Source organism: Labeo rohita, chromosome 13 (genome assembly GCF_022985175.1).
Source record: "Labeo rohita strain BAU-BD-2019 chromosome 13, IGBB_LRoh.1.0, whole genome shotgun sequence".
NCBI classification, from domain to species: Eukaryota; Metazoa; Chordata; class Actinopteri; order Cypriniformes; family Cyprinidae; genus Labeo; species Labeo rohita.
The window spans coordinates 32202765-32224221 of record NC_066881.1 but is presented as its reverse complement, the minus strand read 5'-3'; the positions used below and the strand labels follow the sequence as shown (position 1 = coordinate 32224221).

Here is a 21457-nt window from a genome sequence, read left to right as displayed (position 1 = left end):
GAGTTTAAATATACTGCAAAAAAAGTCAGACTATTTTGGCTGAATTATTCCTTTAATGCTGTTGAAACAAGTTTTTTTTTTTTCTGCAGCTTGAAATTGTACATAATCAACAACTTTCATTGTATGGAAAAGAGGAGTTCAAATATACTGCAAAACATCTCTTGAGAAAAAGCCATCCATGCAGGTTTGGAGCAACACAAAGGTGAGTAAATAACAGAATTTTCCTGTTATGGGTGAATTATTGCTTTGTTATGCTGGTGAAGCACAAAGCAAAATGTACTAATTTCAGTGCATTTTAAGGTAATTATTTGTCCTTTTCACAGCTTGATGGTGTGCATAATCACAGACTTTCGTTGTATAATAAAGAGGAGTTGAGATATACTGCAAAACATCTCTTTTTGATATAGAAAAAGAGTCATATAAGGTAGTGCATGCAAGTTTGAAAGAACACAAGGGTGAGTAAATGTAACAGAATTTTCCTGTTTTGGTTTAATTATTCCTTTAATGCTGATAATGCTGAAACACAAAAATGTCCAAAGTGCTCATTTAAATGCATTTCAAGTTGCTTATTTGTCTGTTTTGCAGCTTGATAGTGTGCATAAAAATCAGATTTCATTTTATGGAAAAGAGAAGTTTAAATATACTTCAAAACATCTCTTTTTGAGATTAAAAGTCATGATGCGTGCAGGTTTGGAACAACACAATGGTGAGTAAATGACAGAACTTTCTTGTTTTGGCTGAAATATTCTATTCATGGTGATGAAACAGCAAAATGTCTGATTTACTAATTTCAATGCATTTTAAAGTGTTTATTTGTCATTTTTTGCAGCTTCACAGTGCATAATCATCAAATTTCATTGTTTGGAAAAGAGGAGTTTAGATACACTACAAAACATCTTTTTTTAAAATAAAAAGAGTCACACATGCAGGTTTGGAACAACACAAGGGTGAGTAAATGACATCATTTAGCTACAACATTCCTTTAATGCTGATGAAACAAAGCAAAATCTCTAAATTACTATTTTATATTTAATTTTGATGCTTTTTAAGTTTTTTCACCTTTTTTTGCAGCTTGATAGTGTGCATAATCATCAACGTCACCTGTATGGAAAAGAGAGGTTCAAATATACTGCAAAACATCCCTTTTTGAGAGCGAAGAGAAAGTAATGCATGCAAGTTTGGAACAAAACAACGGTAAGTAAATGACAGAATTTTCCTATTTTGGCTGAATTATTCCTTTAATGCTGATGAAACACAAAGCAAAAGGTAAAGTGCTAATTTCAGTGCTTTTTAAGTAGTTTATTTGTCCATTTTGCACCTTGATAGTGTGCATAATTAAGAACTTTCACTTTTATGGAAAAGAGGAGTTGAAATATACAGCAAAACATCTCTTTTGGAGAAAAAAGCCATGCATGCTTAGAGCAACACGAAGGTGAGTAAAAGACAAAATTGTTTTAATATGCTGATGAAACAAAGCAAAATGTCTAAAGTATGAATTTCAGTGCATTTTAAGGTGTTTGTGCTTTTCAGCTTGGCAGGCATAATCATCAACTTTTGTTGTATGGAAAAGAGAAGTTCAGATATACTGCAAAACATCTCTTTTTGAGAGAAAAAAACAGTCATGCATGAAAGTTTGGAACAACACAAGGCTGAGAAAATGACAGAATTTTCCTGTTTTGGATACAACATTTCTTTAATTCTGATGAAACAAGGCAAAATGTCTAAAGTACTTATTTCAATGCTTTTTAAGTTGCTTATTTATACTTTTTTGCAGCTTGATAGTGTGCATAATCATCAACTTCATTTATATGGAAAAGAGAAGTTCAAATATACATATACTGCAAAACTTCCCTTTTTGAGAGCCAAAAAGGCAATGCATGGAAGTTTTGGCTGAAATATTCCCTAAAATTTCAATTTATGGAAAAGAGAAGTTCAAATATACCGCAAAACTTCCGTTTGAGAGCCAAAAAGGCAATGCATGCAAGTTCTGGCTGAAATATTCCATAAAATTTAAATGTATGGAAAAGAGGAGTTCAGATATACTGCAAAACATCTCTTTTTGAGGTTAAAAAAGTGACTGAATTATTCCTTTAATGCTGTTGAAACACATTGTCTTAAGGACTAATTTCAGTGCTTTTTAAGTTGCTTATTTTTCCTTTTTTCGGAGCTTGATATTGTACCTAATCAACAACTTTCACTGTATGGAAAAGAGGAGTTCAAATATGCTGCAAAACATCTCTTGAGAAGAAAAGCCATGCATGCAGGTTAAGAGCAACACAAAGGTGAGTAAATTACAGAATTTTCCTGTTATGGGTAAATTATTGCTTTAATGTGCTGATGAAGCACAAAGCAAATGTCTGAAGTACTCATTTCAATGAATTTTAAGGTATTTATTTATCTTTTTCACAGCTTGATGGTGTGCATAATCACAGACTTTAGTTGTATGGGAAAAGAAGTTCAGATATACTGCAAAACATCTCTTTTTGAGATAAAAGGAGTCATGCATGGAAGTTTAGAACAACACAAGTCTGAGTAAATGGCAGAATTTTCCTGTATTGGCTACAACGTTTGTTTAATGCTGATGAAATACAAAGCAAAAATGTCTAAAGTATTCATTTCAATGCTTTATAAGTTGTTTATTTATACTTTTTGCAGCTTAAAATTGTCAATTTTACTTATATAGAAAAGAGAAGTTCAAATATACTGCAAAACATCCCCTTTTTGAGAGTGAAAAAAAAAGGTAATGCATGCAATTTTGAAAGAGCACAAGGATGAGTAAATGACAGAAATGTCCTATTTTGGCTTTAATGCTGATGAAACAAAACAAAATGTCTAAAGTACTCATTTCAAAGCTTTTTAAAGTTGACAGCTTGATATTGTGCATAATCATCAAATTTCATTTTATGGAAAAGATAAGCTCAAATATACCGCAAAACATCTCTTTTTCAGATAAAAAGTTATGATGCATGCAAGTTTGGAACAATACAATGGTAAGTAAATTAAAGAATTATTCTATTTTACCTGAATTATTTATTTAATGCTGATGACTAAATGCTTATTTCAATGCATTTAAGGTGGGATAGAGTCATGCAAGTTTAAAACAACACAAGGGTGAGTAAATGACAGAATTTTCCTGTTTTGGCTACAACATTCCTCAATGCTGATGAAACCAAGCAAAATGTCTAAAGGACTCATTTCAATGCTTTTAAGTTGCTTATTTATCCTTTTTGCAGCCTGAAAATGAACATAATCGTTGGCTTTCACTGTATGGAAACTATGAGTTCAAATATACTGCAAAACATCTCTTTTTGAGAAAGAAAGAAAGTCATGCATGCTGGTTTGGAACAACTCAAGGATGCATAAATAATGACAAACTGTTCCTGTTTTGGCTAATTTATTCCTTTAATGCTGATTTATGCAGCTTCAAGTATTGTTTTCTGACATTCGTTGAAAGAAACGCTCTGTTTTTCCATGTAAAGGGCCCTGACTCTGATGGAAAAATTGTGCTGAGCAACTGAATCTCAATGCCGCCGGTCCTCTCCAAGCTTCTGTGATGCAAACCGAATCTGAGTGCCGTGGTTTGAACCATAAATCCAACCATATATGGAGTCCTTTCACCAAGATGAGCTGCAGATAATGCAGCGGATCTGTCCGCAGGGCACACCTACTTTTTGCTGCTGTGTCTCTTGGACGAGACGAACCAGTGGCTTTGAGAGACAGATTATACGGAGACGTTTCTCTCCCTCCCGTCTGGCCGCAGAGCCGCTGGGTGCGTGAGTGAGTCGTCTTAAGGAGTCTTGCAGCAGATCAGTTGCTCACACACTGTGTGTTCCAGAGCAAAGCCTAACACCTGCCTTGCCAAATGCAACAGAGGTCCCGTCTGGACGCTTGCCCTCCCTCCATTGTGTCTCTCAGAGCTGTTTTTTCTCAATGATATACATTAACTTTGGCTGCTTTACATTTATTCTTACATTTCTTCTGCGAAGTCCAGTTCAAACCTAAACCCTTTCTTTTTTGCATTCTGATATAATTTTCATGACAAACTCTCTCAAGTTACTGTAGTACATCCGCATGTTTTCTGTGATTTTCATTTAATTCCTTTCATTCTAATACTGTCATAATTTTTAATCTGCATAAATTAAAGTCAATTTAACAGCTACTACAATGAACATAAATACCTTTCAGTTTATATTGTATATTTTTTACATTATATTAATGATTTAGATTGATTTTTATTTCTTTATTATTATTATTATTATTTTACATTTATTTATTTCTTTTGCATTAATAAGAATTAATGGGAAAACTGTGCTTAAAAATTATTCTCATTATTCGGTCTCAATTCTTCTCAAAATAATAAATAAATAAATTAATAAATTAATTAATTAATTAAAATAAATAAATTAAACAAATTAAATGATGCATATTTTAGGACTATTAGGATTTTCTGCATTGCAACATTTTTAAATGACAGTTAAATACAATATACTCAAATTTCATTGCTTTAATGCATCAATATGTTTTTACTTTTTACAATTACTTGGTAATTTGATTAATTCCAAAAGTGATTTTCATTAGATTTCCATTACTGTAAAACATTTTTAACCTAAAGCAGCACAAATTAAAGTCACAAACATTACCATATTTAAATACTGTATAATACTGAAATCATATGTAATTATTTTTCCTCAAATTAAATGGATTATTATTATTATATTTTAAATTATTATTTTGGTAATTGGCATTTTTTTGGGTGAAATGTGCTTAATTGTCAAGGATGTAGTGTCAAAATGCAAAATAAATTAACTTTACATCTTCAAAACTTCCTTTGAGCAATATATATATATATATATATTAATATGCTGATTTATTATTAGAATTATCAATGTTGGAAACAGTTGTGCTGTTAAATATTTTTGGAACCTGTGATTCTTTTTTTTCAGGATTCTTTGATGAATAACAAGTTAAAAAGAACAGCATTTATTCAAAATATAAATCTTTTCTAACAATGTAAATCTATACTGTCACTTTTTGTTAATTTAACACATCCTTGGTGAATAAAAGTATTAATATCTTTCAAAAAAGAAAGAATAAAAATGTACTGACCTCAAACTTTTGAACAATACTTCTATTTTAAATAAATTATGTTCTTTTTACCCTTTTATTGATGAAAGAATCCTAAAAAATGTTTTCACCATTGATAATAAATCAGCATATAGAATGTTTTCTGAAGGATCATGTGACACTTAAGACTGGAGTAACAGCTGATGAAAATTCAGCTTTTCATCACAGGAATAAATTACATTTTAAAGTATATTAAAATAAAAACCATTATTTTATATTGTAATAACATTTTGCAATATTACTCTTTTTTTCTGTATTTTTGATCAAATAAATGCAGCCTTGATGAGCAGAAGAACTGTCTTTAAAAATCTTACTGATCCCAAACTGAGCGGCAGTGTATAGATGAGCAGTATCCAGCTGTGTGAGCATCAAATCAGTCATGTTACACCTCTGAGAGTGTTTTCAGACTGTTGAAGTACCTGAACAACAAAACTGACTACAGAGGTTTTATTTTTCCAAAGCGCTCTTATTGTCTGTACACTTAAAACTAATTTACGAAGGTCAGCGTTTAAAACCACAGCGCAGAAACCTTGTTGGCCGGTGCGTTTTCTCAGAAAATATTCCCCACTCTGACTGGAGAACTACCAGCCACAAATCCCGGTCTTGGCCCAAGTATTTGCTGAATGCGAAAAAAAAAAAAAAAATACAAAAAAGAGAGGGGAATGGTGGGCTGCCATGCAAATTAAGTGCAGATTCTGTCTATATGACTTTTTTTGAGTATGTGTGTAATAAGAGAAAAAAGAGAAGGATGAAAAATGGAGAGAAATAAATAGAGAGAAACTGGCAGAAGTCATTGTTTCACTTGGCTGCGAGCGGCGCTGTACGGTTACAGCCCAGTCATTATCCAGGAATTCTGAGCTGAGGAGACTAAAAACCTTGACGCCTCTCTTCTCTCTCTTTCTCCTTTCCCTCCTTCATATCCAGGACTAGAAGTAATTTAAAGAGAATTTGAATTCACTTTCAAAAAAATTGTGATGTGCAGCCAGGGGAACCATTTCAGGGGATTTGTGGCACCAGACCCTAAGAAACCAAGAGGGGTTAAATAATGAAAACCCAAAGCCAAGACTGAAAAATTAATGATATCAATAATTTGATACTCTAGGCTGGAGGAGAGGAAGCGTTTAGTTGTGGTTGTGTAATTATTATGATGATTGTGTTTGTACAGTATATATTCCGGGCTGTTTTATGGGAATGCCTGGAGCTGAAGGGTGATGAAGGCCTGACTTCCTCTCTGTGGTGCTCACTGGTAAACAATGAAGAAGAAATGATCAGTTGAGCATCTGAAGAGAAACACCAGTGATGAAATCAAACTGGATGGCACGGTGTGCATATCCCGTTAGAGGGTATAAATAAATCAGGCCTTTTTCCATGGTGCTTTTTTGTACTTTGTTAGTGTCAGTGTAACCCATCCAGTGCTACTTGCACCTCCTTGAATGGGATTCAAACCTGTGCTCTAACAAGGAAGCTAAAGACGGCAGCCTCTAGCGTTAGTTGCTAGCGTGCCTCTTTAGGCAAAGGAGTGAGATTTTACCTGCAGAGCTCTCACGAGTTGGCCTCTGTTATATCAACGCAGGTGGAATTCTTAGTCATGTCTTATTTAGATTTTACCATTGTTAGGTGCATGTCTGAAAATTCATTAGGAAAATAAATTATTCAGTAGTTGATATACTGTAGAGCCCATAAGGGCACATGGTAATGGAACAATTTTGGAGATGTGAGAAAAAAGTTACATTTTAAATATTTTTTCGTTCTTGCAAATGTTTTGCATGGAGAAACCCAAGCACTGAAATTTTCATTAAACTGAAAGATTTTCAGATGAAATCTGAAAGATTTTCGTTAAACATTGTATTTTTTTGTCATTGATTTTGGGTTTCTTATGTGCGCACAAAGTTTTGCAAGCAAATGGAAAAAAATTTCAGAGAAATGCAAAAGTTTTGCAAACAAATGCAAAAGTTTAGCAAACAAATGCAAAGTTTTTTGGGAGAATGCAGAATTTTTGCTAACTAATGTAAAGTTTCTTTGAAGGACAAAAGTTTGGCAAACAAATGTGGGAGAATGCAAAAGCTTTGTTCATGGGAGAACAAAAGTTTTTCAAACGAATGCAAAGTGTCTTGGTGGACTCCAAAAGTTTAGCAAATTAATGCAAGTTTCTTGGGTAAACAAGTTTTGCAGAAAAATGTGAAATTTCTTGCGAGCAAAATTTCTGAAAACTAATGCAAAGTGTCTTGGTGGAATGCAAAGGTTTTGCAAATTAATGCAAAGTTTCTTGGGTATACAAGTTTTACAAACAAATGCAAAGTTTCTTTGGGAAACCAAAATAATTTTGCAAATTAATGCAAAGTTTTGTTAGGGAACACAAAAGATTTACAAACATCTGTAAAGTTTCTTGGGAAAATGCACAAGTTTTGCAAGTGAATACAAAGTTTCATGGAAGAAAACAAAGTTTTGCCAACGAATACAGACTCTTTTGGGAATGAAATATTTTTGCAAACAAATGCAAAGTATCTCTGTGAAATGCAAAAGTTTTGCAAATGAATGTAAAATTTAATGGGGAATGCAACATTTCAGCAAATGAATGCAAAGTTTCTTGGTTAAACAAGTTTTGCAAACGAATGCAAAGTTTTTTGGGGAAGTTTTACAAACTAACCTTTGCTCTCCTCCAAGAATTGGCATTTACTTGAAAAACTTGCGTTCCCCCCCAAAAAACATTGCATTTGTTTGCAAAACGCTTGTGTGACGACACTCTTGGTCGTTACTTGGCTGTGTGTGTGTGTGTGTTGTTTCTGAGTCTTTGCAGGTGTCCGGATGATTGCTGTGTGATTGGAAACACCGGTGTGCAGGCAGTTCTTTGTCGATAAAACTTCTCTTCGCTTGTGACAAAAGGACGTGGCTTTTTAGTGGGATCTGGTGTCACCTCTCTGGTCTTTGTGCCCTGTCTACGTTGCTCGAGACAGGTTGAGAACAATTCGTTTTAGGTCTGATGGTTAAATAAAGTTTTGATTTTTTTCAACGCAAATGCACTCGTCTTCTTATTTGTAGTGATCCTTTCGGGGTCACAACAGCTTGCGTTACCAAAAGAAAGTTTGCATTTACTTGCAAAATGTTTAGTTCTATTGAGTAATTTTGCATTCATTTGCAAAACTTTTGTGTTCTCCAGAGAAACATTGCATTCATTTGTAAAATGTTGTTCCACTGAAAGATTCTGCATTTGTTAGCAATTTTCTTTTAACTTTGTACTCACTTTCAAAACTTTTGCATACTCCCAAGACACTTTACATTTTTTAGGGGTTCTGTAACATACAGTAGTCATTAATTTGTAAATAGAATAAAAAAAGGTTATAAATTGAAAGTTATCTTTCAAAGATCAAATGATAAAATTAAGATCTTGTTTAATTAGTTTCTGTTGTTTCTGAGGACAGTTTTACACAATAGTACTTTGAGATATTATTAAGAATTTTTTTGAAACTTTAGAGGAGATGTGTGATTATTGGTGACCTTTTTCTCAGGAGAATCATCTAAGAGGATTTTGTAAAATGTTGACGTGGTCACGATGCTTTAGTTGGGTTCTTGGAAAGGTTTTCGTCACTAAATGACATTTAGTGCATATGAACATTTCTACAAATCTATTTTACCTTTCAGTGTTTTCTTTCCCAAGCACCTCAAGCCAATAATTTCTGAAATATCTTTGAATATTACATATTAAAATGGATGGTCACTGTCACACTCTGCAGAATGATAATCACTGAACATTTACCTCATCTTATTTTCATCATATTTTCTTCAAAATTAAAGCTTGAAGTTGTGTTTGTGGTAGTCCAGAATTGATGGTTTATTTGTAGTGAATTGATCATTCTTTCTATACTATTTACAGTATGGGACGCTTACTCTCATCTGACACCCTCTGTGAAAACTCACACTCTTTTAAAAGGTCTGAACTTTTCTTTGAACCGAATCCAAATGAGTGTTATCCAGAAAAACTCAGTGAGGAGTCATGCTAACCCCTCTTGAAGTTCTCTGTGTGAGTTAGATGAGATTAGCTCATCATCTCTTAGCCTCTCATAAGCCAGGCGATCACTTACCGAGGTTTTAATGGATGTGCGGTGTGACAGTGCAATTCCATTTGGAAAGAACGTGAGCCCTGGACTCTCCCCAGACGAGACGGTGAAGAGCATCTGGTCAACACCCACGTCCTCCTCCTCCGTCTGACCACATTAAGTCTTCGGATTGTGATAAGATGCTCTCACCTAAAAATGAGAACTTTTATAGTCTACATAGTCACTAAATCTTTCTCACAGAGTACAGGCCTCATGCATTCACCTCACAGATAGAAAGGACAGATGGACAGATGGACAGATAGAAAGATAGCTAGATAGATAGATAGATGGATGGATGGATGGATGGATGGATGTACGGACATCCGGACAGAGGGATAGATGGACGGACGGACAGACAGATAGACACATAGATAGATAGATAGATAGATAGATAGATAGATGGACGAATGGACAGATAGATGGACGGATGGACAGACGGACAGGACAATTAGACGTGGACAACTGGATGGATGGACTGATGAACAGATAAGATGGATGAACGGACTCAGAAAGATGGATGGATGGACAGAGGAATAGATGGACGGATGGACGGATAGATGGACAGACAGACAGATGGATGAATGGACGAACGGACAGGCGGACAGAGGGATAGATGGACGGACAGACAGACAAGATAGATGGATGGATACATGGATCTATCTGTCCATTCGACAAGATAGATGGATGGATACAGATACATGGACAGACAGACAGATGGACAGACAGATTGATAGGTGGATGGACGGACACATAGACAGAGGGATAGATGGATGGATGGATGGATGGACAGATACATGGACAGACAGATTGATAGGTGGATGGACGGACACATAGACAGAGGGATAGATGGATGGACGGATGGACAGATACATGGACAGACAGATTGATAGGTGGATGGACGGACACATAGACAGAGGGATAGATGGATGGATGGACGGATGGACAGATACATGGACAGACAGATTGATAGGTGGATGGACGGATAGATAGTAGACAAACAGATAAATAAATGGGGAGATAGATGGATGGGCAGATGGATAGATGATTGGATTGGTAGAAGAATAGATGTTTAAATAGATATCTATATAGATAGATGGATAGAAGGGTTGATAGAGCTTTGATTCTTTCATTGTACACAACCTCATTATGTTGTGACATACGTCGGACAGTGTAGACAGTTTTAATCACAGCAGGATAGATTGTGGGTTTGTTTAAGGTTAAAGTTCAGTTGTGGGTTGGCACTGATGCCAACTTTTACCCCATCAAATGCCTCTGTGCATAAGAATGTGAGGACAGGAACTGTTGTTTACCCACCCAGGATGAATCTTTTTCTAACACTGGACTGCTCCAATAGGGGCATCTGCCTCCATGTGCCAAGAGGCTGCAGCACCAGCTCGGCTCCATTCAGCTGTCCGTCTGCTGGAGAAAGCGCATTTCTCATGCTACATTCCTCCTATTCAAACAGACAGTGTGATGTGCCTCGGGTTTTGTTCAGGCTTTGGCACACAGGAGGTAACAGAGCAGGAGAGGAGCTGTTGTGCCCGCTCCGCTCTGACTGGGATGAGTTACAGTGCTAGAACAGGAGTTTAAATGACTATGACTAGTTAACACAACACTTTAACATCTGCTGCTGTACAACACACCTAGTAACCCCTTAGCAACATACTTTTTTTTTAAGTTGCTAAGAGGTTTCTAGGTTGTTCAGGGTCATTTTGAAGTATGTTGCTAAGGTTTTCAAGGTTGTTTTAGGCTATATTTAAGTATGTTGCTAAGGGGTTGCTAGGTTGTTCTGGGCTATTTTTAAGTGTGTTGCTAAGGGGTTGCTAGGTTGTTCAGGATTATTTTTAAGTATGTTCCTAAGGGGTTGCTAGGTTGTTATGGGATATTTTTAAGTATGTTGCTAAGGGGTTGCTACGTTGTTCTGGGTTATTTTTAAGTATGTTGCTAAGGGGTTTCTAGGTTGTTCAGGGCCATTTTTAAGTATGTTGCTAAGGGGTTACCAGGTTGCTTTGGACTACTTTTTAATTATGTTGCTAAGAGGTTTCTAGGTTGTTCTGGGTTATTTTTAAGCATATTGCTAAGGGGTTGCTAGGTTGTTCAGGGTTATTTTGAAGAATGTTGCTAAGGGGTTACTAGGTTGTTCTAGGCTATTTTTTAAGTATGTTGTTAAGAGGTTACTAGGTTGTTCTGGGTTATTTTAAGTATGTTACTAAGGGGTTTCTATTGTATTCTGGATTATTTTGAACTATGTTGCTAAGGGTTTATGGGTTATTCTGGGTTATTTTAAGTATGTTGGTAAATAGTTGCTAGGATGTTCTTTTTTTTTTTTTTTATAAGTATTAGTATAAATATTTTTCTATGTTTTGTTATGTATGTTGCTATGTGGTTACTATGTTGTTCTGGGTTACTTTTTAAGTATGTTGCCATGAGGTTGCTAGGTTGTTCTTTTTGTTTGTTTGTTTTTTTTAAGTATAGTGGCTAGGATAGTCTTTTTTAAATATGTTGCTATGGGGTTGCTACAGTGTTCTGGGTTATTTATGTTATTATGGGGTTGCTAGGCTGTTAAATTTGCTGCAGTTTGTTGCATTGTAGTTGCATAACACATTATTTGAGGAATCATTCATAACTGTAGCACAAACATGGGTCATTCTAATCAAGTGCTAGCCATAGTGACAGGGATGATTGACTTTTTTCTTTCCTTTTGTTTCTTTATAAATAATATGGATGATATGAAGGGTAGCTTCACGCGTTATGCATATGAGCCCGGATGCCATATTTTGGGTTCATTATTTGTCAGCCTTCTGACCCATTAGCGCTTGGCTTTAGTGTTGTATGACTGACAGACAGCTCATCATCTCATGGCAGTTTGGAAACAAGGGACTGCAGTGGTTTATAATAGGCCTGTCACTCAGTGTGACTGACGGACACACATTCCGTGGGAACCAGAGGGCAGGGGGCCATTTGGTTGGACAGTCTCAGGATGGGATGGGGCACATGGTGAAACGGGGTGGATTTATATGTTTGTCACTCTGCTGACCCTGTGGCGTCCCGGACAGGAAGCACATTGACGGATGAATGGAGAGATCATGGCAATGAAAAGCTAAGAAGCGATGGAGGAGGGGCTGGGTTATGTGTGATGAGATCTAATCATCTGTGATTTCTTCTCCGTTCTTCTGACAGATTTGTCTGTGTTTCACCCATAGAATGGAAAATAACAAATGAGATATTTTTTAATATCTCAATTGTTTCTTATAGACTTTTGTCTTCTGCTTCTCATATGTTTCCCAAGAAAAAAAGACTTCAATAATCACATGTGTCTCATCTAGGATCTCATGTTGTGCTCTCATTGTGCGTTCTATACATTTCATCTTTTTTTTGAAGTCCCTTCTAAAAAGAGCATCAGTAATTAGTGACAAAACTGATGAATCTCGCCTTTTGGAGACACCAGACATCCACATTACTGGAGGACATTTTTTTTTTAAATCAGGGCTGAGGTTTCTGGGAGAGGAGCAGGTACTCATGGAGAGGATCACCTCAGGTCTGGCCAAGTGTTTGACTAGTTTGATGAGTCGTCATTTTGTCTCTTGCCTGGTTTTATGACGTGGTGGAAATTAGAACCTGCATTATGAAAAGATAAGAAATTCACTTAGGACATCAGCTTTCACCAGATGGCTTTAGAGCAATTATAAATGGCAGTGATCTATTTAAGGCGTTGTGTTTGTATTGGCAGTGGTTTTTTGGAGTCAGTTGCAGCGTTATTTGAAGTTTTGTAGGGAAATTCCTCAGTGGAAACCCTTCATCTTGCATTATAGCTTGAGTTACAGATTAAAGCCAGACTAAGATCTATCTATCTATCTATCTATCTATCTGTGGCTTGTTCCATTTATCCATCATTCTATCATTTGTTCCATCTGTCTGTCTATCTATCCATCCATCCATCCATCGTTCTTTCATTTGGTCCATCCATCCATCCATTGTTCTATCATTTGTTCCATCCATCCATCGTTCTATCATTTGTTCTATCCATCCATCCATCCATCCATCCATTGCTCTCATTTGTTCCATCCACCCACCCATCCACCCATCCATTCTATCATTTATTCCATCTCTGTCTGTCCATTCATCCATCCTTCCATCCATCGTTCTATCATTTGTTCTATCCATCCATCCATCCATCCATCCATCGTTCTCATTTGTTCCATCCACCCACCCATCATCCACCCATCCATCCATCCACCCATCCATTCATCGTTCTTCCATTTGGTCCATCCGTCCATCCATGCATCCATCCATCATTCAAACATTTGTTCCATCCATCCATCATTCTATCATTTTGTTCAATCTGTTCATCTGTCTATCCATCTATCATTTATTCCATCTCTGTCTGTCCATTCATCCATCCATTCATCCATCCATCCATCCATCCATCCACCCACCCACCCACCGACCCATTGTTCTATGATTTGTTCCATCCATCCATCATTCCATCATTTGTTCCATCCATCTATTCATCCATCCATCCATCCATCGTTCTATCATTTGTTCCATCTGTTCATCCATCCATTATTCTATTGTTTGTTCCATCCCTCCGTCTATCATCCATCCATCCATCCATCTTTCTGTCATTTGTACCATCTGTTTATCTGTCCATCCATCCATCCATCCATCCATCCATCCATCCATCCATCCATCCATCCATCATTCTATCATTTGTTCCATATCTCCCACTCTTTATCTATACATCCATCCACCCATTGTTCTATCATTTGTTCCATCCATCCATCTGTCTATCTATCTATCTATCTATCTGTCTATCTATCTGTCTGTCTGTCTATCTATCTATCTGTCTGTCTGTCATTTTGTCTTTTGTTCTATTGTTCTGTCTCTCCATAAGACCTAAATCCTTTCAAACCAATTTAAACCTTTTTTGCCAAAGTTTGTCTTTAAAAACTTCTGTTTTTCTTGTTAGAAATGTTAGTAATGAGAATTTCTTGACAATTTCAGATTGAATGAATGAACAGTTAATTTCTAACTAATGGTTAATTGGTAATAGTAGTAGTTAATAGTTAGTATAGGTATTTTCTCTTTGTTAACTCTTGAGTTGCACTTTGGAGTGAATTTGAGTCCAAATTCTTCATTTCAGACGCCTTTAAAGTGCACTTCACACTCCCAGACTCTCAAATCAAGCACATTTGAAGCAGTGTGGAAGGTTTTCATCCTTTATGTCTATTAATATTATTCAGTGAGAAGCGTTATGTCAGCGGGGGCTGTCGCTGTCCTCCTCCTCCCCCGTTCACTTTTCAGTGGTTAAATTCCGCGGAAAATTAGACGGCGCTGCCAAACTGGATGTTCTCCCCCCGGCCGTGGAGAGGAGTGCGGATCAGGCACATTCCAGGGGAAAGCTGTGTAAATCCCTGCCATTGATTTGGTGGAGGACCTCCTGACCTCAGGAATACATTAGCAGATTAGGCGGGCAGACAGCGCACACAGAGAGCCGTTGCCTCGTGGGGCCGCTGCCATTCACACCACAGTTAGCACAGGACCCCCGCCTCACCTCCGCTGGCTCATCTGGCCCGTCTCTACACGACATTCTCTGGCCTCCGGGTCAAATATGTGTGGAAGCTTTGGAAAAGGGCAGCAATGTGTAGTTGCTGCCAGCTGGAAATGTGGCATGTTTGGATGGAGGCTTGGTATGTGTTTGCGTTGTCTGTGTGCGTTTGTGTATATTGAAATTTAAGACAATAATTAAAATTGTTAAAATTGTGTGCTTTTGCTCCCTGCATATGTCACTTTCTGAAAAACTACACATTATTAGAAAAAAGTGGGCGGAAGAACTGGTTTGATAATGAAAAGTGACAGGCATTTAGGGGAGGAGTTGAAAACTAAAGAGTGCCTGGTGATGATATATGAAAAGGGAATTCAAATTACCATTTGATAAAAGCTTATAAACGTAAACATTTTATAACATGTTTAAATCAATCACTGTAAGACCAGGTACATATATTAAGAAAGTAAACAGGATCTGTTTTGATTTGCATAGTCTATCATAGGACTTGATTTAAGATTATTATACTTAAAAAAAAAAAATGAAAATGTATTATTGATTTCAAGCCTTTGTTCTTATTTTCTCAACCTTCATCCCTCTGTCTGTTTCGGAGGCCCAGTCAAGATGTGAATCAAGAAAGCTGTTAGTGTGTTTACCCACTGACTCCCGGATCTTTGCCCCATTGTTGCCCCTTTAGATGCCCCTCGGCCACTAATCCGCCCCGGCTTAAGTAGATAGAGATCCAGATTTCATTTTCCCTGTGCCTGATGTGAGGAGAGTTTAGCATGAGAGTAAGTGAATACTTTCTTATTGAGATCCACCATATGGACTTTTGAAAGAGAAAGTAAGGTGCTACATGTGAGTTTTGTATATGAGTTTTGTTATATACACTAAATCATACCATCATTGACCCAAATTTGGCACAATGAATTTCAGCTGCATCTGAAACAGGTCTTACCATTAATTTTACTTAAGAAGTTAACATACAAGGTTGCCGAAGTGTTTAAAACATACTTTTATACATAATTTTTCAAGCATTTATTACAATAAATATTGATAAAGTGAACATTTACTTCCATTGTATGAGATGACTGAATGCTTTCAATTGATTTTCCTATTGAACTGTCACCAACTGAACTGCAGCGGTCAAAATATTTAAAATATAGTGAATTAAGCTTCAAACTTGATCATAATGCATATAACATGCATTTTGACGTGCAGCTCTTTATATTAATGGAGTGTTTCACTTAAACTGGGTACCTGAATATGTTTGTAGATGTGTGTTGGAAATATTGTTATTTTATTTGTAAACAGCATACCCTTTCTGCTTATTTCAGTTAATGTCATAAAACTAGCGAGCTAAGCCAGTCGTAGTACTGACAATGCCGTGTAAACACGGCTGAACACGCCAAAAGCATAGGAACAGACTAACCGATTCAATTGAGTGAGTCATTTGCGCCATAACTGCTCTGATTGATTCAAACTCGTGACTTCGTTCATTCAGTTCAAGCGATTCACTACCAAAACCAGATCAAGAGTCATTCATTTTCAACATCGCTTGTAATGATTTTATTTTTTTTGATTATGGCTGAAACTAAGCTTTTCGAATCTCCGAATCAGTTAAACCATTCTGTCGCAAAGCGATTCACTGTGAAGCGCTCCAGTCGGATCTTGTATCGCGAATCATTTGATTCCGACTTCAAATCGCGTGTCGCGAATCATTTGATTTGAAATGGGACTTCACGAATCATTTCGCGAATTGAATGATTCTCATTCGAGCTCCATCTGAAATGATGGTTCTTGGTTCATTATTCAGATTGGCATTTTCCAGCGCGTATGGCAATTTGATTTCGATCTTCTGAGCAGGTTTGCAAAACATTTCGCGAATAGAACTTTTCGTGATCTGCCCTCCGACGCCTGATCTGAAACTATGGTTTGCGAATTATTATTCTGATCAGGACTTCGAAGCTTGGATCGCGAATTATTTGATTCAGATCGGGACTAGCGCGTGTCGCGAATCATTTGATTCAGAGCGGGACTTCGGTGCGGGTTCGTGAATCATTTGATTCAGATCAGGACTAGCGCGTGTCGCGAATCATTTGATTCAGATAGGGACTAGTGAGTGTCGCGCATCATTTGATTCAGAGCGGGACTTCGGTGCGGGTTCGTGAATCATTTGATTCAGATCAGGACGAGCGCGTGTCGCGAATCATTTGATTCAGAGCGGGACTTCGGTGCGGGTTCGTGAATCATTTGATTCAGATCAGGACTAGCGCGTGTCGCGAATCATTTGATTCAGAGCCGGACTTTGATGCGGTTTCGTGAATCATTTGATTCAGATCAGGACTAACGTGTGTCGCGAATCATTTGATTCAGAGCAGGACTTAAGGCGGGCGTACACGGTGCGATTTTTGAGGTCGTACGAGCTCGCATGCGATTTTTTTGGTTATGGGAGGAAATCGTCTCTTCTCGTATGGTCGGGGCTCGTATGGTGTGTGAGAAATTACGAGACGAGCAGAGTGCCCATAAGGTGCCTTACGAGCACTTCCCGACCTCACGATCATTTTTAAACATGTCAAAAAACTTCGGGAGCTGTCGGATTGAAAGCGTGACGTGTGTGCTGTTGAACGAGCCGATTTGTTGAGCAAACTGGAAATGACCAATCAGAAGCTAAGAAAAGAAATCCACAGAAGAAGAAAGATGAACAAGGTAGCGCCACGGAGAATTTGGGCTGTCGAGAAAGAGGACAAACTCGCTGAACTCTGGCAAGAACAGCGAGCGCTGTATGATATATCGAGCAGCATTTATCATGACAGGGTCGTCCGAGATGTTGTTCTCTGCCCTTCAGCCAAACTCTTTGCCATGACCTTCGTTTTCTTTTCTTTTTTGTTTTTTCGCAAGCCATTGCTGCCACAAAGAAAAGGATCTCTTCCTCGGAGTCCATGTTTTTGGCGCGGAACTTCGTGAATGTGATTGCCTCGGAAATCGGCAGGTTTTAAAATCGTGCCGTGTACCACTGCGTCCGTAAACAAAGTCACTCGTGACGTGTGCGTGGCCATACGGTCTTTCGACTGTCCGAATTCGCACCGTGTACGGCCGCCCTTAAGAGCGGGACTTCAAGCGGGAAACAATGAACAACAACAACAAAAACCCCTTTAAACCATTAAGTAATTACAGTTATAAAAACAAAAATAAGAAAAAGAAAGTAAGTGGGTTATATACAAACACAAACCCCATAATAAAAATAAAAAATAAAAAACACAGGGTTTATTATAGTAAAAGTAGTAAACGTTTTTTTTTTTTTTTTTTTTTTTTTTTTTTGTAGAATCACAGTTTTACTACAAAAGCCATGGTTAAACTATGGTTAGTGTAGCAAAACCATGGTTAATTTATGGTTACCATGGTTTAACTGTGGTTTTTCACCTTAAGAGGAAACATAGGATGAATATAGAGATGCAGTTTTCACTGCTTTAGGACTAACAGAACTTTGGGTAGTTTCCATATACTTGTCATAGATCAACTTTCAATAAAGGAAAGAGAGGTTTAGAGAGATTTTGCTTGTATGTGAAATGTAGCTAGCAGGAAACACACATTATTAAGTTATATTTTCCTGTGTTCTCTTTTGAGTAGTCAAACAATCCAAAGAAAACATCTTTAAAACAAAAAGAAAAGTCACTTACAAAATGAGACTGGATGAACATTGAAAATTTGGAGGCCAGAATTTGGAAGGTTGTTTGCCCTCTTCATATTTAAAGAGAGACCTATATTTTCTAAAGTTAAAATATTAAGCAGTTGTATTAACTATTTGCAAAACTTGATAATAATAAGAACCACTTTTAATAATTGAGCAGTGAATCAGCATTTAGAGTGATTTCTGAGGGATGATGTATGTGTGTGTGTGTTTCTTCTTTTATATATTCTGTACAGTTGTGTACATCGAATAGACTTGGTGTGACAGTCCTTATGTTCACGGCTTGGTGGTCTCACCAAGACCCCAGCATCCCTTTTGAGACCAAACCACATGGTCCAACACTCCCAGCAGAAAGCGGCTCTGCAGGAACACATCACCCACTGACCAGACAAGCTGGCACACAGATGGACATCTCACCGAAATACACACAAAAAACACAATCCCACATCATCGTGATGGGGTCATGCCCGGTGCTATTGTGAAACCAATGTGTGCTAAAGCAGAAAAAACAAACGTAAGATCAGAGTCATTTATTAGAATGCTAGAAAAGTACTATTCCCCGAAGTATGACGCCATTGTTCCATTACACATTTATGGAATAGTTTTTTGTATCAAAATATATTTGAACAACCGCATTATCTGTCCCTGTCAACATAAAGCATTTTGAGTTTTCTTCTCGTAAAGACGCACTTGCTGAGACATTCCCAAAACTCTTTGGGTATCCAGGTGCAGAGTTGGGAAATTCTGCTGAACTTTTGGGGGTCAAATGTTTGAAACACTCTCAAAGGGACACAGAGCTCATAAGTCAGCAAAAGTCTTGTGTTTTAGCAACAGCAATGAGTAAAAGGCAAAGAGAGTTTGACTGCAGGCCGATGGAGTTCATCCTAATCTACTCTGTTATTTACAATGACAGTTAAGCTGATTGTGATGATCTTGTAATCAGTATGTTTTTTTCTCTTCAGTGAGCAATTCCAGATCTGATTGGATGGGGCCAAAGTGTTTAGGAAATAAGGAGTTAGAGGTAAACATGATTTTGACTCAGTGATGTGTGAATAGTTTTAAATAAACATAAAGAAAGTGGATAGAGGTTGCAAAACCAAATTTTTACAGGTTTCTTCTATTAAAATGATCAAACTGGGTGAATCTTAGAAAAACATTTCACTCCAAAGACAAAAAATGTATTAATTTATTTACAAATTCTTGTTACTCTTAATGATCAAATAAATGAATAAATTCCAATTTTTGCTAAAGACTACACTATAAAAATTATTTTTTAGAAAACATTTTTATATTTATAGTTTGTTCATATTATATCATACATTTTAGAACTATTTATTTATTTATTTATTTAATAGCTTCAAATTGAAGTTTTATAACATGAAAAACATTTTTCAGTAAAAACAAAAAAATTACTGAAAAATGTTTTTCTATGTGACGTATATATGACATATATATATATATATATATATATATATATATATATAATATATTTGACATATATATGAAAAGGTTTTTTTTTTTTTTTTTTTTACCATTTTTACAGGTTTACATTTTTTTATACAGTTTTCCACACGTTTTTCCTATTAAAATTATCAAACTGGATGAATCTTAGAAAAACATATTTCACTCCAAAGGCAAAAAGCCTTTATTTATTTATTTACTAATTCTTGTTACTCCTAACAAGAAACAATTAATAAATACATTTTTGCTGAACTCAATTTTTTTTTTTTTTGTCTCATTCTTAAACATATATGAGAATTTTTTTTATTTATTTATAGTTTCTTCATATTATTTCATCCATTTTGGCGTTTTCATTTAACAGTTTCACATTTTTTTATATACATATTTTTAGACTTTGTTCATATTATATCATCCATTTTGTAATGTTCAGTGCATTTGTTAATTTGTTTATTTATTTATTTAACAGTTTTAAATTGAAGTTTTGTCATATGAAAAGAACATTTAGATAGATTTCATTATATATAGCCAGCTGGCATTTAGTTGTGAGAATCTGTAATGAGAATTTGTCTTGTTTTTTTTTATTTTTTTTTTCATTTGAGGCTGTGGGGGTTGATGTAGAAAATAACAGGACGAGTTTCCCAAGCATCCATGTGTGAAGTTTCAACCCTCCTCCAGCTCTTGAGGTGAGAAAACCCTGACACTTTTATGACTTTAAATCTGAGGACTAATGTAAAACAAACAACTGATTATTCACTTCTGGAAAATCAGATGCCCCAGTTTGGCGTCTCCATTTGTGAAAGCAGGGGCTTCACACTGGCTTTGATTGATGCCTGTTTACATTTTGACTTACAGTCACATGTTTACATCATTCTACTATAAACTTCTACCGCTATCTTTCTGTAGTGATACCGTGGTACAGTGATGGTATCAGATGGTACTTTGATATAAACTCTAGTACTGAATCTTCTCTGGGAACTAACACTAGCTTGTGTTGGTGTTTGTTTAAAGGCATAAACTTTGAGTTAAATATGGTATTAACTGCTCTTCAGGTCTTTGCCAGAAGATAACCAAGCAGGACAATACGAGCAGATATAATAAAGCTGAAAATTATGAAAAGGTTTTACATTTATAAAGGCCATTTTTGTATCAGTGACAGAATTAAAATAAAGCTCCATATATTAACTATATTCTGAGGGAAACTGTGCTTTAATTTACCAAAACCAAAACATTAAGAATTTAACAATATCTCTCTTAAATGCTTTTCTCCATCTTTCTGTCTGTGTGTTTTCACACTCTCACCGTCTCTGTATAATGTGCTCATGGTGGCCCACTGGTGTGGCCAGTTGTGTGTTGTCACAGTAAATTACTCTGACACACTGGAGGAGTGATGGCTCTCACTGGGTGGGATGAATGGAGAGGGTGTGTGTGTGTTGTGACAGTATTGGGTTTGATTCTGGCCTTCATTACAAGACAACCTTTTCCAACAATCCATCTGGACTCTGCAGGAGTTTGTTTCTTTAGATCGAGCACAATTAGATCTTG

The 21457-nt window shown here is 36.5% G+C and overlaps 1 long non-coding RNA gene across 1 annotated transcript; it reads left to right on the top strand.

Moving 5' to 3' along the window:
• Positions 1-2900: 2900 nt before the first annotated feature.
• LOC127175363 (uncharacterized) lies at positions 2901-20603 on the top strand. The gene is made up of 4 exons (XR_007828980.1): positions 2901-2990; positions 3075-3111; positions 19417-19475; positions 20515-20603. It is a non-coding gene; the product is annotated as an uncharacterized LOC127175363 (long non-coding RNA).
• Positions 20604-21457: the final 854 nt, after the last annotated feature.